Below are 16,460 nucleotides of genomic sequence, written 5' to 3'. Positions count from 1 at the left end.
ATTAAGATTGAAGAAGTTCAGTCCATATGAGTTTGAATTTGTCACTAACCTTGTCTTGTGATTATGGTTTTGACAAATTCACATGGATAGGGACACATACACCATAAAATCTAAGTGTCATAAGGTTTCTCTTCGTTCATGAAAATGATGGTGAGGAAACGCTTTCACTAAGAAGATTTTAAGGAGATAGCAATTGTGATGTTTTCATTCTCAAATTCGATCATGATTACGACATCCCTCTTCATGGTTTGAATTGTGAGAATGACAAAAGGTCTAACCATTATGATTACGAAATTCCTCTTCATAATTGTTTAGACACACATGTGAGTTATCTAAGGAAAGGTGTATGATTTTGAGAAGATTAGATAAAGTTTTTTCGAAGCATCTTGTATCATAAATCTGAACTTTGGTAATGAAAGTCAATGAAGCATCAATTTCTAGAAGTCCAGCTGATTTCTGAGTACATGTCAGAGCTAGTGGGAGCATAAGTGTTATGATGGTAAGATAATAATTTTTATGCTAGTGGGAGCATAATTATTATGGTAAAAGTTGCAAGTTAGCAATGATAATTATACTCCCTCCGTCCCAAAATTATTGTCCACGTTTGACTTTTTAAGTCTTTTTTGTTCAACTTTGACCTTAAATAATTTAATTTTTGTTATATAATTTTTTATGCAAGATATATTAATAGACTGTTTTTAAAATGTATTTTCATGGTTATAAGTTTCATCAGAAATTATATAACACAAATAAAGTTATTTATGGTCAAAGTTGACATGGAAAGACTTCAAAAGTCAAACGTGGACAATAATTTTGGGACAGAGGGAGTAGAAAACAAAAGTTTCAATTCGTGAAGTTCCAGGGGTTGAAAAAGTTTTTTTGCTATAATTAAGGGAGAGGAAATTATACTTCATTTCAAATCTAAAAGCTTAGATTGTGAGATTTTAATCAAATTTAGTCATGATTACATTATTTTCATTCTAAAATTCGATTATGATTACGGCATCCATTTTCATAATTTGAATTATGAGAACATGGCAAATTATAAGAAATATTGTAGCAAAAGACTGGTCAAGTATCATGTGTTTATGTGAGACATCATGAATCGTGTCTTGTATCCTTCATATATAGGATCGATTGCATGTGTTATAATACTTATCCATTCTAAATTTTCCAAATGCCTAGGGCATTAAGAGGGAAAAGGGAAGAGAACCGGATATGACTGAAATGATTAAGCAATTGTCGAGGACAGTCTGAGGTTTACCTAAGATTGGTTTCTCATGGACAGTTGGAAGTATGGTGTAAAATTTTGGAGAGGGACCATATTGACATGGGAATATGGAAATGGTTCCATAGGAGGAAGTTATTCTTCAAAAAATTGTGTATGATTAGAAAAACTTAATGCAAGAAGGATGTTCAAAGGAGTGTACTTTGAATGTAAGACTTTGTTTCCATGGAATTGATCTCCATTCGAATACTTTGTAATGTCTGTTGTCAAGTCTTTGTGATTTTTTTGCATAGTCATTACAAGAGGACCAATGCATATGAATGTAAAATCTAACAGATTACAGTAAATGACAAGAATTTGGTATTCTTACATTTACGGTAAGGATTTGGGATTGTGAAATGAGCATCATTGAAATCATGTTCAATTGGTATATTTCACAAAGTAAGGATCATAGATAAACATAGTGTGCATACTTGGAGTATGTCATAACTATTATCTGGACAAACATAGTGTGCATGCTTGGAGCATGACATGATTATTGTTTCAGTTCAAGTATTAAGTTGATTATTTGAAACATTATGCAATGAATAATGTGTAATCAATATGGTGATTAAATAAAAAGTGTTTTATTTATATTCATAAGGTCTGAGAACATATTGTGTTTCACATTGCATGTTTTGACTTCCCGAATAACTAAGTTATTCAAACCATCCACAGTCGATCATACTTTGGAAGTAGGTATTGAGGCAAGATTGTCATGAATGGGTATGTAGTTTGTCTGGGACAAAGTGGCTGCAGTGTTCATGAGTGCTCCTGGAATGAAATTCGAGTATTGGATTCAACCCACGCTCATTTGAATCACTTCATGGATTTTATCACGAGTGATCATGAGACGATAATATCTTATATTCTTCAAACGGAGAAGTGTGAGTTGTAGTTGCGAGTTGGTTGCACATTGACATATGTAAACGCAACCAGTAACTTGGTTGTTATAAAACATATCGTTGTGTGTGATTTTGATGAGTAAGTACAAGCGAGCATTTGGGTCGAAGTCCCTACTAGAAAAACAGCCTTTTACGACGCTCATTGCGCGTCATAAAAGGCTCAGACGACGCGCAAATGCACGTCAAGGAAGGCCCTGTCATAAAGAAAGACGACGCACATTTACGACGCTCATTTACGATGCACATTTATAACACGCGTTTACGACACGCAATGCGTATCAAGGAAGGCCCTGTCATAAAGGAAGACGATACACATTCACGTGTCGTAACCTTACGACGCACGTGTTAATGACACACAATGCGTATCAAGAAAGCCCCTGTCAAGAAAGGCCATGTCATAAATGAAGATGACACACATTTTTGCTTATCATAATTTTAAATGTTTAAAAAAAATATTATTTATAGATTTACTAATTTTCAAATTAAATAATACATTAAAAATCTCATAATACAAAATAAAATACCATAAATAACAAAGATAATTCATTTCACTAATATGTCAAATACAAATAATTATTCTAGTACTGAGTAAATGTTAGAAAAAAATGAACTCATTTATATTCAATTGCATTATCTAGCTTACTATGTGCCAACAACTCTCTGTGTGTTTACTTTTGCTTGAGTCTCGTTTCCTCGAAAGCTTCTAAATCACAAACCTTTTTAAACATACTAGAGACAGGATCCAATCCATGGGGTATTTTTGGAAAATATTCTGAACATTCTTGACAAATCATCAACCTGCAAGTGAAGGGTAGAAAGGGAAGAAACAAATGTTCACAACCAGTAAGAAATCTAAACACTAGAAGTTTCACAATAATTGTTGATTCCTATAAACTCAAATGTAAGATGAGAGGCTTGTTCACAACCAGTAAGAAATACTAAGTAGAAAGAAACAAATTGATGATATTACCTGGTCAAGGAGGAAAACGACAAGAAATGGTACATAGAAAATATATATAAATATGAATTGGGAAGTGAGAAAATTATGATTACCAGGGTTTACAGTTCAGGACTAAAGTTTCAGGTTGTACAGTTCTGTTCCTTCTCAACACATCAAACATGGTTAACATGTTCTTATCAGTGTTTGTTTTCTCTTCTATAAGCAAGCTACAAAAATCCAATAGAAAGTACACGTGTTTATATGATGATGTGAGTGAGGAGAGAAAAAGTGATATACCACTGTTTTTGGTTTCTTTGATTTGTGTGACCCTTGCACTTGAATCAAGAGATGTAAACACGAGGGCTCTATATTACAAAAAAAAAACAACAAGCTTTCTTATATAAAAAAATATGGGTATGGAAAGGTCAAAGGTCTGAAGTCTGAATTAAAGAATTTATCAGAAAGAAAGAGAGGGAACCTTGAATCCTGTGAGAAGGCTAGGGTTGTAACAAGGCCAAGATGTGCTTTCTTCACTACACTCAAGTGAGGACAATCAAGTGAGGACCAGAGACACCTTTGTTTTCCATGAAATATGCAATCAAGGAGATGGTTTGAATTGTCTTCCCCAATCCCATTTCATCAGCTAATATTCCATTCAGATTATTGTTAAATAAAGATAACATCCATTGAAGCCCTTATAGTTGGTAGGGTCTTAGTTCTCCACCTTGAAGTGTTGCAGGCTGCTCTGTTACCTGTACAAAAATGCATCCCAACCACAAAAATACTAAATACCATTAGCTCATATCTCATTAGGGGGTGTTTGGCGTTTCCTTTCTAAAATGATGAAATCTGAAAGAATCATAACCTGCCAAGTATTATTATTATTATTATTATTATTATTATTATTATTATTATTATTATTATTATTATTACTATTACTATTATTAAGTTGGCAGGAAATCTAATAATGAAAAGTTAAAACCTACTTTATTTTATATTCTTATTTAGAATGAATTGAGTAGAGCTAACTTTTTTTTTCAATTTTGGTCCCTTTTTTGAGGTTCTTGTGATGTTTTTGGTCCCTGTTTCACATAAAATGAATATTTTTGTTTCTTGAGTATGGCTGATTTTTGCAATATTGATCTTAAAAATATAGTTATTTTACTTAGGAACAGGGACCAACAACGTTATAAAACCACAAATAAGGGCCAAAATAGCAAGGGGAATCTTTTTGAGAACAAAATTGAAAAAGTCAGCTATACTCAAGAGACCAAAAAAGTACTCTTTTATTTGCATATATATTTCCTTTGTTTATCTTAAATATATAACTTTAACTCTTTTATGTTATTTACAAGTATATTTTGGGTTATTGAAAAAGTAGCTCAATGACTTTAAGATTGTATCTATTACATGGGTTATTTTCAATGATCAGGATAAAGATGGCATTCATGTCTTTTACACAGATGAGGATGAAGAGCCTTTTTGAGTGGGAGAAAAACATTACCTTCTCCTGAATTGAATGGATGACTTATATTGTCGTTGTCCTTCAAGTAAGTCAGAGGTCTTCACTCCATTATCAAGTTTTGCCTCAACTAAATCGACATCCACATCAAGCTGTGATTCATCGGGAGTTCCAATCTTTGTAGCCGATGATGATTCAGGCAATTTAGTTTCTGGAGCATTCAGAGGTTCAATTCCATCATGTTCAACATCTTTTTGATGCCTAACAGCAGCTCCTAAACGCACAAGAAGATCATTTGTTTTCCCTAAAAGCATAGTTAACCTTTCATTCTTGCTTTCCTCAACCATTCTCATGTAAGCTTCCTGATGTATAAAAGTAGATACATTATATATTATACATAGATATAAATATAGGGAAATAATTTACATACCTGAACAACATCATTCCTTTGATTCCTACGTTTTTGAGAGGCCTAAACTTGCAACTGGAGTTCCCTTATTGCATTAAGTATTTCTACAAAGAATTTCCTCTTCCTAGTTTCTACTCTATTCTTTTCTTCCTCCTCCAATTTCGTTAGTCTCTGCAACAAATGATGTTCAAAGAAGCATAAGCATTAATCTTCCATTTTTCTATTACAACATTGTACTTTCAACTTTTTTCTTATCAACACATTGTACTTTAAAAACTCTATCCAATTATACTATGGATTTCTTTTTCTCATTACAACATTGTACTTGAAAAAATCTACTGAAGTACAATGTTGTAGTAGAAAAAGATGCAAGTAGAATGCTATGATAAGGAAATAGATGAAAGTACATAGTTGTTTCTTGCATTTAACCCATTAAATGTTAATCTTTAGATACAAAAGAAAATATGGAAAAGCAAGATGTTATAAACTACAGTATACCTTAAGTCCATGGAGTTCAAGCAAACACTTTGACTGAAGGCCTTCACCTCTGCTTAAAGGTAATTCTAAATTCATGATAAAAAAAACAAATGAGTAAAGTTAAATGATATCTACAAACAACTTCACCTGCCAGTAAATATTCATGTAGAATTGTATAAGACATCAAATAAAGGTCTAGGGTGTTGGTTTACAGAGCATTAGGACTTTAATTCCTTACAAAGATTATGGTAAAACAATTTGAATTCTATGAAAGGAGAATTCCATTTAAATACAATGCAATGTGATTTTAAACCATCAACATAGTAATAACTTCTTCAAGAAGGGGAACCAGAAACAATGAAAATAACAGAAATATATTAGAGTTGACTGGTCTCAATTCCATTACAGGATATCAAGCCTTCTTGAATCCAAAGGCAAGAACATGGAAACGATGAAGGTGCTTTCTATCAATCTCCCATAATCAAATTTGCACCCTTCATGTAATTATGAAAATAGGCAAAATGCAAAAATCAAGTTTACGCTGCCAAAAAGAAACTGCATTTAACTACACAAAGATTACCAAGCAATCTGAATATTTCTCTACAATGTTAAAGTATAATAAAAATGCTTCTTATGGCAACCTTCAAGTTGTGTCAAACGATTTTAGATGTGGCTCTCGATCCGTTTTTCCCTTGTTTCTGCCATTTCAGAACTTGTTATGTGATTAGATCGATGTTTGACCAAAGCCTCCTCAAGGTCTGCCATTAAATCTCCTCCATTTGGAAATGGAGAGTTATTCTGTAATGATATCAAAAAGTTAGGCAGACACACCATGTAATAGTTATAAGTATAACATATTTTACTCGGTAAATTCTCCTAAACATGAACAGTAGACCATAGGTCTAAACCTAAAACTAAAATTACATATCCATTGAACATAGGTAGCCCAAAGATGTTTGTTAAACCATACACAGATCAAAAACTACAAGGCAGTTCATATAGACAAATGGAAAAGTAGAATTCAACTAGAGAGAATTGCATTGAGATTATTACAATTGAGCATACCATGATTAGCTCTAAGATGTCAATTAAACTAAAACAACACAACCCACTGGTCGAACCAAATCCTTGCGCTTCTGTACTAGGGTTTGTAAATGAGAAGCCGTGTTCCCCTTATTTGCTGAACGGATGAAGAAAAAGGACCAAGGCTAGAAGCGCAACTGGACTAGGGTTTGTAAATGTGAGAAGTCGTTGTAGATGGAGTAGGGTAGAGGTGAAGACGAGTTCTGTTACCAATTTTATGTTGAGATTATTGTGTCTAATCGTCGCCATAAAGATACGATCAAGAGAGAATGGTCTTCGATTTATGGAAGGAAGCGAGGGTGTTACAAAGAGGGGGGATCAGAATCGCGGGAGATCTAAGGAGAGAGTGAGCGTTCTTCAATCCGATCGAGAGAGAATCGTCGCCATAAAGATACGATCGAGAGAATGGTCTTCATGTTTCTGGTGGTGGCGGCTGTTAGGTTTTACAGAGAGAAGGAGGGGAGAAAATGAAGGTCATCGGTAGGTGGAGAGAAAAGAATGAGCGGGTCTTCAAAAAATTTGGGGATTTTGTTTCCACCGTATCATTTCCCGCCTAATACGCGTGTTTCATTAAAAAATTATAAAACGACACACTTACACGACACACATTTTATGAAAGGCGCCCTCCGCATTACTTTTTTTTTTTTCTTTTCTAACACTAATTTTAGGGCACGTATAAATGCGCGTCCTCAATCCTTAAAATTTTGGAAAACTGACATTAGTTTTTAAGGCACGTACAAATGCGCGTCGTCTATCAGTGTATGTCATTGTTTGCGCGTCAGTAAAGGCCAATTTTCTAGTAGTGAGTTTATCCATTCCTTTTACCCTTGGAGGGATAAAAGTGATACTTGTGGGACCCTCGATGATTTAGTGATGACACCCCTAAGTGCTTGGCCAAGCCTGGATTGATTTGATTTGTTCAATTAGTTAGTCGTCATAAATCGGAAATCGGGAAACAAAAAAAGGACAGAGAGAATGATTATAATCCATGTCTTAGTCCATATGATATCTAGAATGGAGGAATATATGATCCCTTATCTAATGGACACGTTATTTGACTAGGTCAGAGTTCGATAGCGGCTTTAAGAGCTACGATTGCTAGTCAAGATCTTGGAGTCATACTTGAATAATAGTTTTAGACTTATCCAAGTGGGAGACTGTTGGATTAGATGTCTAAGCCCATAACTATTATTGGTATGTACTCGACCCGAGAGTAGCATGGTCCATCTGGGTTGCATGGCATCGAAACAATTGGATTGATAAGTGAGAAAAGGTTATTTATGATTTATATTAATATATTATAAGTTCTAATATATTAATATGAAATCATCTTATTTAATTAGTATTGATCAAGAATTAATTTGGAATTAATTTTGTGATCAAAAGAGACTAATTAAATATATGGGGATTGATTATGTATATCATTCATTCTTATATATGTGGGCTTGTGATCCATTTTCCTTCATGTTGGGCTTAACCCATGTGGTATACCATGGATACTCCATGGAGGTTAAAATCCATAGATCATGAAGGAAATGGAAAGTCATGCACATTAGGGTTTACATGGTGTAACCCTAATGAGCCACACTATATAAAGGATCCCATGGTTGATGAAATGACACTAGTGGATACACATAGTAAGGGCAAGGTCTGATTTCATAGGGAGAACCAAAGTAACCTTGTTCGCAAGTTATTCCATTTGTTGGTGATGTTTTCCATTTGAGGCTTCCACACTATTGGGGCTAAGCTCTTAAAGGTTCAAGACTTCAAGCTCCATCAAAAGGTATGTCATATAACTAGACTTTTGTAGTATAGTTGCTCCATACTATGCTAGTTAGGATGATGCTTTGGATTTTTGTATATTTGCATGTATAATAGTGAAAACATAGATCCAAGGCACATAAGGTTGTATGCACACCATAAGAGTGTTAGAATGCTCAAAACCCATCAAGTCCGCACCATAACCCTATGACCAACCTCACCCCAGCAGGCAGGGGTACGACATCTCCGCCCATACAAGAGCTCAAAAGGAAGAGCACTAATGTTGGAGTGAAAAATGTTGTTGTAGGAGAATTCCACAATAGATAGGTAGGAGTCCCAGCTCCCACCAAAATCAATGACACAAGCCTGCAACATATCCTCAAGGGTCTGTATCGTCCGCTCACTCTGGCTGTCGGTCTGCGGATGACAAGCAGTGCTGAAGTGCAACCTCGTGCCTAGTTTCTCATGGAACTTCTGCCAAAAAACGGGAGGTAAACTGAACATCACAGTCTGAAACAATAGAGACCGGAACCCCATGGCAAGCAACGATCTTGTGAATATATACGTCGGCCAATTTCTCGGTCAAAGAACTCTCTTGAATTGCCAGGAAATGGGCACTCTTGGTCAATCGATCCACGATGACCCAAATAGCATCAAAACCCTTTGTCGTCCTCAACAATTTGGTGATGAAGTCCATCGAAATATGCTCCCATTTCCACATGGGAAGCTCTAGAGGCTGCAGCTTGCCATGCGTGTGACATCTGATAAATTTTGGGTCAAGCAAGGTCTGAAATGTATCTATGTATAAGTAAAACCACATCATAACTTTGTTGAAATAAATCTTTGAAAGCCAAAAGACATCATTTGTATAAGTATATATATATATATATATATATATATACTTTGAAACCATGTTCATAATGAACCTTGAAACTCAACAAGTAGAGCAAAAATCATACATTAAACCTTGCTTTGGAATATTCAGGCCTAGAACCGATATCACCCTTTAGGGAGGGTGATACCAAACCGAAAACGCCATTTGTGGATGGCTTAGGACCAAAATCATGCTAAGGACCCAGATCCCATGCCAAAACCGAAATCACCCTTTAGTGGGTGATGTCATGGCCAAAAGCACCTCTAGGCCAAAATCACACCAAGACCAAAAGCACTAGGACCGAAATCACATGTGATTTTGGTGGTGTACAAGGTGATTTCGGTCATGCCTTGGCCGAAATCACCAATTTGATCCTTTCCCAGTGTGATTTCGGTGGGATAAAGAAAAGATAAGGAAGTTTACTTTGTGACTTGATGGATACATTAGTTTCCCATAAGAATTAATACCCAACAGTTATCCATGTAATAAACCAATAGGTAACTAGGCAAATATCCCATCACTTTCTCCCTTCATATATGGTCGAGATCAACCCCATAAATCCCCCACCATTTCCATATTACCTTACGATACTCCATATTCTCTCAAAGAACAAGTTCAAGCTCTTTCTAGATAAATCTTTCCAAGTGGTTCTTATAATTTTGGTAAGCTTTTCTTGTTAATCTAGTGTTTTTATACACTTTCATGTTAGTTTCATCCTATTTACACACATTATTATGTGTTAAAACTATTAGGATAATATCATTTCCAAGGAAGTTCATCAACCTCATTCAAGTGTTTAGGCTTGGAAATCTTCACATCATCTCTTCAAACAACCCACAACCACTCTCAATGTAAGTTCATACCCCCACATTTTCGAGTTTTTTCATGTTTTTAGGGGGGGGGGGATACAAGTAAAGTTTAGTTTTTACACAAATACTTGCGTATTTCATCTCTATGATAAATATAAAACGTTGTTTGCATGGAATATGGTTACCACTAGTTTGTAGATATTATTTGTGATCTGTTAGTTTTGAAATGCAAAACTAACAAAACAAAAGATAAAATTTTGTTATCTAATCACAAGGCAAGTTATGATTTCGAAACAACGAAGATTTTTTGGACTTCTTACCAACATATAGCTTTTCAAACATAAAAGGGTTACAATCGAGATATTTCACCATTTAGTGGGTTACAACCAAAAACATGATGTTTTGACATGCATTTTGAAACCAGACAAGATAACTATTATGTATTTATGTAAATGATTATATAAATATTTTTAACAAACAAACAAGATAAACTATAATTGGTATAGTTTGAGAGTAACAAATACTACACTATCATTACAGAAGAAACAAATAATTATTTAAATGTATAATTATTACATTTACAAGAAAAATGGGTTTTCAGTTCACGTAAATCGGTTGATACTGGTTATGAGACATTTGGCTTCACTGTACATACCAGAGTACACATTAAAGTCATGAATTATAACCAGAGTCTCTTGTAGGGAGAGTGTAACACTTGTGTATAGATCTATACGAGATTGACAACCCCGCACCTCAGCTGTTAGCTACAGTTAGACCGATCAGTCTAGGGTGACAAATGTCGTAACAATTCCGATGTCTGAAGAACGTCGTTCAGGCCACTAGTCACATTAGTATGGTTATAATTTGAGGGTTTTGAGCATTCTAACACTCCTATGGTGCACATGCAACCCTATAAACCTTGGATCTTTGTTTTCTCTATTATACATGAAAAATTGATTTATCCAAGGTTCTCATCCTAACTAGCATATCATGGGGTACTTGTAACATAAAACTAGAAGAATGACTTACCTTTTCCTGTGGTTGATTACTTGGAACTTCAAGAGCCTAGCACCAATAATGTGAATGCCTCAAGTGGAATCACAAATCACCAAAACAACTTGGAAGACTTTGAGAGAGTATGAAGCACACTAGAAATCAGCCCACCCTTGTTTCACACACACTAGTGCCAAAGACCTCTTTATATAGTATGGTGGATTAGGGTTACATCCATGTAAAACCTAATACCCATGACCTTTCAATTCCATAGGATCCATGGGTTAAAAACTACATGGACTATCCATGCAAGCTTAGCCCATCCTAAATCAAATTTAGCCCATTATATATATATATATATATATATATATATATATATATATTGTCACACCCCAAAACCGGAACGGCGGAAACGTTCGGGGGTGGAGGACGTCATGTCAAGTATCACGAGATATGTATATGGTAAGCCAGTAATGAACACCCATTTCATTTAGAAATAAAGTGTTTACAATATATGTGTTTACAAAACATAGAAGTCATAACCAAATAACAAAACAAGACTTGAAGCTATAATGCTCCATCTTCTGAAGTCCCAACACGAGCACCTGTCTAATAGTCTCCTGAGAATACAAGTTATTTGAAAGAGTTGATCAGCAATTAAGCTGGTGAGTTCATAAGATTTTAGTGATGTGAGTAAGTTGTAAAATGTGGAAAAAGTATATGTAAAAGTGATGTAAGATGTAAGTTCTGTTTTGAAATGATCGCCTGTTCCTCTAGAAAATCCTATATTTCCTACTTTAATGGAAGTTGTGTAAAATGACACTACAATCATTTTTATGCGTAATAAGTGGGTACAAGTTATATATACTTGGAGTAAACAAATAATCGATTGTGCGCATCTGTCCTCAACTCACAACCCAACGGGGTACAGTAAATAAAGCGGATAGCACACATTCCATTGGTTGTTTGATCGTTGTCATATATAACCTTGGTGTATTCACTTGTTACTCATGGAGTTATTTGTAATGGTTCCTTTATATCAAATGGAGAGTTCCTTTTAAGAAAACCTATATTTCTTATAGTAAAATATTGACTATGGTGATTACTTTTATAATAGCTTTGTTTATATTGCTATATATAATTTGATATCAGGTAGATAGTAGATTGGATGACCTCGGTGTAAGCCCACATCCAACAGGAACAGGACGTACAGCGAAGAGCACACATCCTACTAGCTGTCGGATATTAGTTTTATATATAAACATGGTGTATAAACTAAGTTGTTATAGAGTTAACTCACTTAAAGTCTTTAAAACTGTACTGGCTTAATAAAATGGATTAAGTCCTCAACTGGGAAATCGCTAGTTTTGTATACCAAAAGTACTGACTTTGAAACGAAAGTTTTGTACTAGAAAAACTATGCATTGACCCTGTATCCTATAACCTGATCCATACCTGGTACCCTTATGATGACTTAATGTATACTAAGCATAAATATATATAGATTTCGGTAGATAATAGATTGGGTGACCTCGGTGTAAACCCACATCCAACGGGAACAGGACGTACAGCGAAGAACACACATTGTATTAGCTGTCGGAATCTACTTAGCATATATGTATCCTATAGTGTATACAATAAGGAATCATAAAGTTAGCATCATGGTCCCAACTTTTAAAAGTAGCCTTCTACCAAGACTCGATTGTTCTGAAAATAGTCTTCTACCAAGACTCAACTGTTTTGAAAGTAGTCTTCTGCTAAGACTCGACTGTTCCTTTGTCGTATGTAAAGTATATTCTCCCTAGTTTATAACCATCTCGAATAGAAAATAGATTAACCTTCAAGTGTTACTGACACTTTAGGAAAGTAATGGGAGAAGTGAGTACCCTGATGTCGTTTATAATGACATGCGGAGGTACTATTAACCTAAAACATATTTGTTTTATTACGGTCATAATGTGAAAGCTAGAACCCCTACTAAACGCTCTCATGAAAGGAGATTGAGGGAACCCAACGCGACCCGAGCAAATCCATGCAAGCCGTGTAATTTACATTAAAGTTATATGATCATGTATACCCAATATAACTATCACTAATGCATTAGCGATTCATTGGTATAATTAGATCCTGTCTGCGTATTGTCATGCTATAGCAAATTAACTTGTTTGTTATGTTCTGTTCTGGTGTTGTTTGATTCTCTTCACTAATTGTTCTGTTCTGGTATTGTTTCTTTGTGTGCTTCATTGTACTAGAAGTAATGAATAGTATTCTCCTAAACTATACATATAATAGTTTACTAATGTTCTAACTGTACTGATGATGAAAAGACTCGTTTGTCTACCAAGTTATGCTTATACTTTAAAAACGGAGTTCTGTACAACTATAAAGTGACACAACCTTTAAAAGAGTTTTGAAATGTAAAGACGACTTATAAATGACATAAGTAACATTTTGAAGAATGTTTAACAACAACTAAATTACACAATTATCATTGTGTTCAACCTGTATTCCCCCCTTAAAACAGTTTAAAATGGTTAAATGATTCATTACGGGGTATGAACTCACCTGATGTGGGTGATTCAAACGGGTATGCGCGTACGAATGAGAAGTTCCACGAATGAAGTCCCGAGACACAGTAAGTCCTAAATGATATATAAGGACACATATTGACATGAATATAGTGTTTATAAACAACTATATGAAAGATAACACCTTCCGGGACTAGGAAACACCTTGGCTAGGTGTTGGAATCACATGTGATTCAACAAAGGGAAGTGAAATGGCACTAAATGGTGTTTACGGTTTTGGAAACAACTCCACTTTAGTTTACGGTCGTAAACTCATGTTACCTTGACCATGTGGTGGTTTGAAGTCCTAGAAGTCCTTTTGAAGCATCCTAACTTCAAGTTTTAGCTTTAGGAAGTGATTAGGGCAACATATCACCCCTTTATAGGGTTTAAGGTTTTTGGACCATATGACTTTGAGTTTACGGTAGTAAACTCAAATGGTTTATGGTCTAATGAAGTTTTCAAGTCCTAAACACTTCTAGGTAAAGATCTAGGCTAGTTTCTAAGCTTAAGGAATGAGTTTGGGGCATCAAAACATGTCTAAGAGGTGTTTATGGTTTTGGGAGATCCCCAAACCGTAAACACACACACACACACACACATATATATATATATATATATATGGGACATTTTTGTGGTTTTCATGTGCTAAACACATCCAAGGAAGGTTCCATGTTTGCTTCTAGGGTTTGGCAAGAGTTTAAGGCACTTTGGCACACTTTTAGCAACCTTAATAGGGTTTACGGTCCAAGGAGATTCTTGGATCATAAACACCTTATCCTTGTGTTATTTGGGTGCTTTCTTGAGGCTCTTATGGTTTAAACATGTGAGGGGTTGTTTCTATGTTTGTTTCAAGGGTCTAAAGGGACAAAGGGCACATTTAAGCCCCATTTTTAGTGTTCACGGTCCAAGAAGATTCTTGGGCCGTGAACACCTTGTTCTTGAGGTATTTTGATGATTTCATGGAGTTTAACACTTGATCTTAACATACTAAGGCTAGAAACACTTACTAGTTGAAGATCTTGAAGAAAAACGGGATGCTACTTGAGAGAGAAATGGCTTTAGTCTTTGAAATTGTGAAAAAGTGATTAAAATAACTAAGTTACAATTATATAGTCTTTTGGGTTTACGGTCCTAATATCATTTTGGACCGTAAACTCAAAACTCTTGAAGTTTTGGGCATGTTTTGCTACATAGCACACCCTAGGGTTTCTACTCTCCTGATATCTTTTGAAGCACTAACTTTAAACCACTCAAACTTATTCCTAAAAGTTTGAAAGTTAGCAGAAATAGTTTTAACTCATATTGAAGTGAATGGTTGAACAGAATGGAAAGTTTTGGGTTGTCACATATATGTATATATAAGTCCATATTTAATTAGTTTCTTTTAATCACCAGGTTAATTCCAAATTAATTATTGATCAATATTAATTAAATAATATGATTTCATATTAATATATTATAACTTATAATATATTAATAAATCATAAAAATACTATTCTCAAAAGATTATCCATACAAATTGTTTCGGTGAAATGCAACCCAAATCGACCATGCCGGGTCGGGTCAAGTACATATCAAATATAGTTTCGGACTTAGACACCTTATCCAAGAGTCTCCCACTTGGATAAGTCTGATAACTATAGTTGTAAGTGTGACTTCAAGAACCAACCAACAATCCTAGCTCTTAAAACTTTGTTGAACTATGAGGTGCCATTTTAGATAAGTGATCATATAATCCTATGTTCTTAAGATATCAGCTGGACAAATACATGGAACAACGTCGCACTTATTGTCTAGCAGTTTGTTTCCTGATTTCCGATTTGTTTGACATAAGACTAAAATGAACACATCAATTTGGTTCTGACCGGGCCCGACACATAGGTCAAAACAAAATCATCGAGGGGCCCAAATATCGCTTCTAATCTTCCAAGGATTAAAAGGAACAGATAAACTTCAACTCATATGCTTGTACTACTACTTGTTGAATCATACACAAAGGCACGTTTTATAACATCAAGTTACTGATGCATTTTCGTACAATCAATGCACAACCAACTCATAGTCAACAACTCATATATTTAGGTTTGAAGACTTATATGATATTACTGTTTCACGATCACTCGAGATAAATTCCATGAAGTGATACAAGTGAGCGTGGGTTTAATCCAATACTCCTTGTCGATGACATATTCCTTGTCCTCGTAACGCGTGACCATCCTTATGTTCCTGATCCAATCATTAAAGTTGGAACCATCAAAGATGACTCTCTCGGAAAGGTTCACGAGAGAGAAGGAGCCGGTAGGGTTTGAGCCAGAAGCATTGTTGGAAGACGTCTGAAAAGAAGAAAGACAAGTTTAGATTAGATAAAGAATCCTTAATAAGACACCCAAATGTAATATTAAGGCTAGGACCCAACACAGTACTTCATAACTTGGAAGAGGGATGCCGTAATCCAAACTATGAAATATTTGAAGGTAAACGAATGACGATTCACTAATTTCCACCATGAAAAACAAAATAGGTATTTGGTTTTAATTGGATTGAAACTCCTAGATCTTTTGAGATTCATTGAACTTTTCAATGGTAGGTTTAAATCTCGATTGTTCCCTCTCAAGTTTGTGACTGGGATGCCGATGATCACAAGCAAGGTGTGAATAACCATGAAAATTAACTTAGTACCCTTAATTTTATCACCTAATCGATGTACCAGTTAACCACACGCGCTCCACCGATCTATGATAAACATTAAGTTACCCTTTACCACACTTACTAGTCCATGTTAGTGTGCCGTTTAACCAAACACGCTCCACTAATGACTTGGTAAGGTACAAAGTGTAATTTAATGGGCTAGCACTAATTTCACATTTTCCTAAAGTAACTAAGATTGGGAATCTATAAATGGTTTAGTTA

The sequence above is a fragment of the Lactuca serriola genome, chromosome 8 (genome assembly GCF_051521515.1).
Source record: "Lactuca serriola cultivar US96UC23 chromosome 8, Lser_US96UC23_V15, whole genome shotgun sequence".
NCBI classification, from domain to species: Eukaryota; Viridiplantae; Streptophyta; class Magnoliopsida; order Asterales; family Asteraceae; genus Lactuca; species Lactuca serriola.
The sequence above is the reverse complement of the archived record's forward strand: the minus strand, read 5'-3'. Positions refer to the sequence as shown.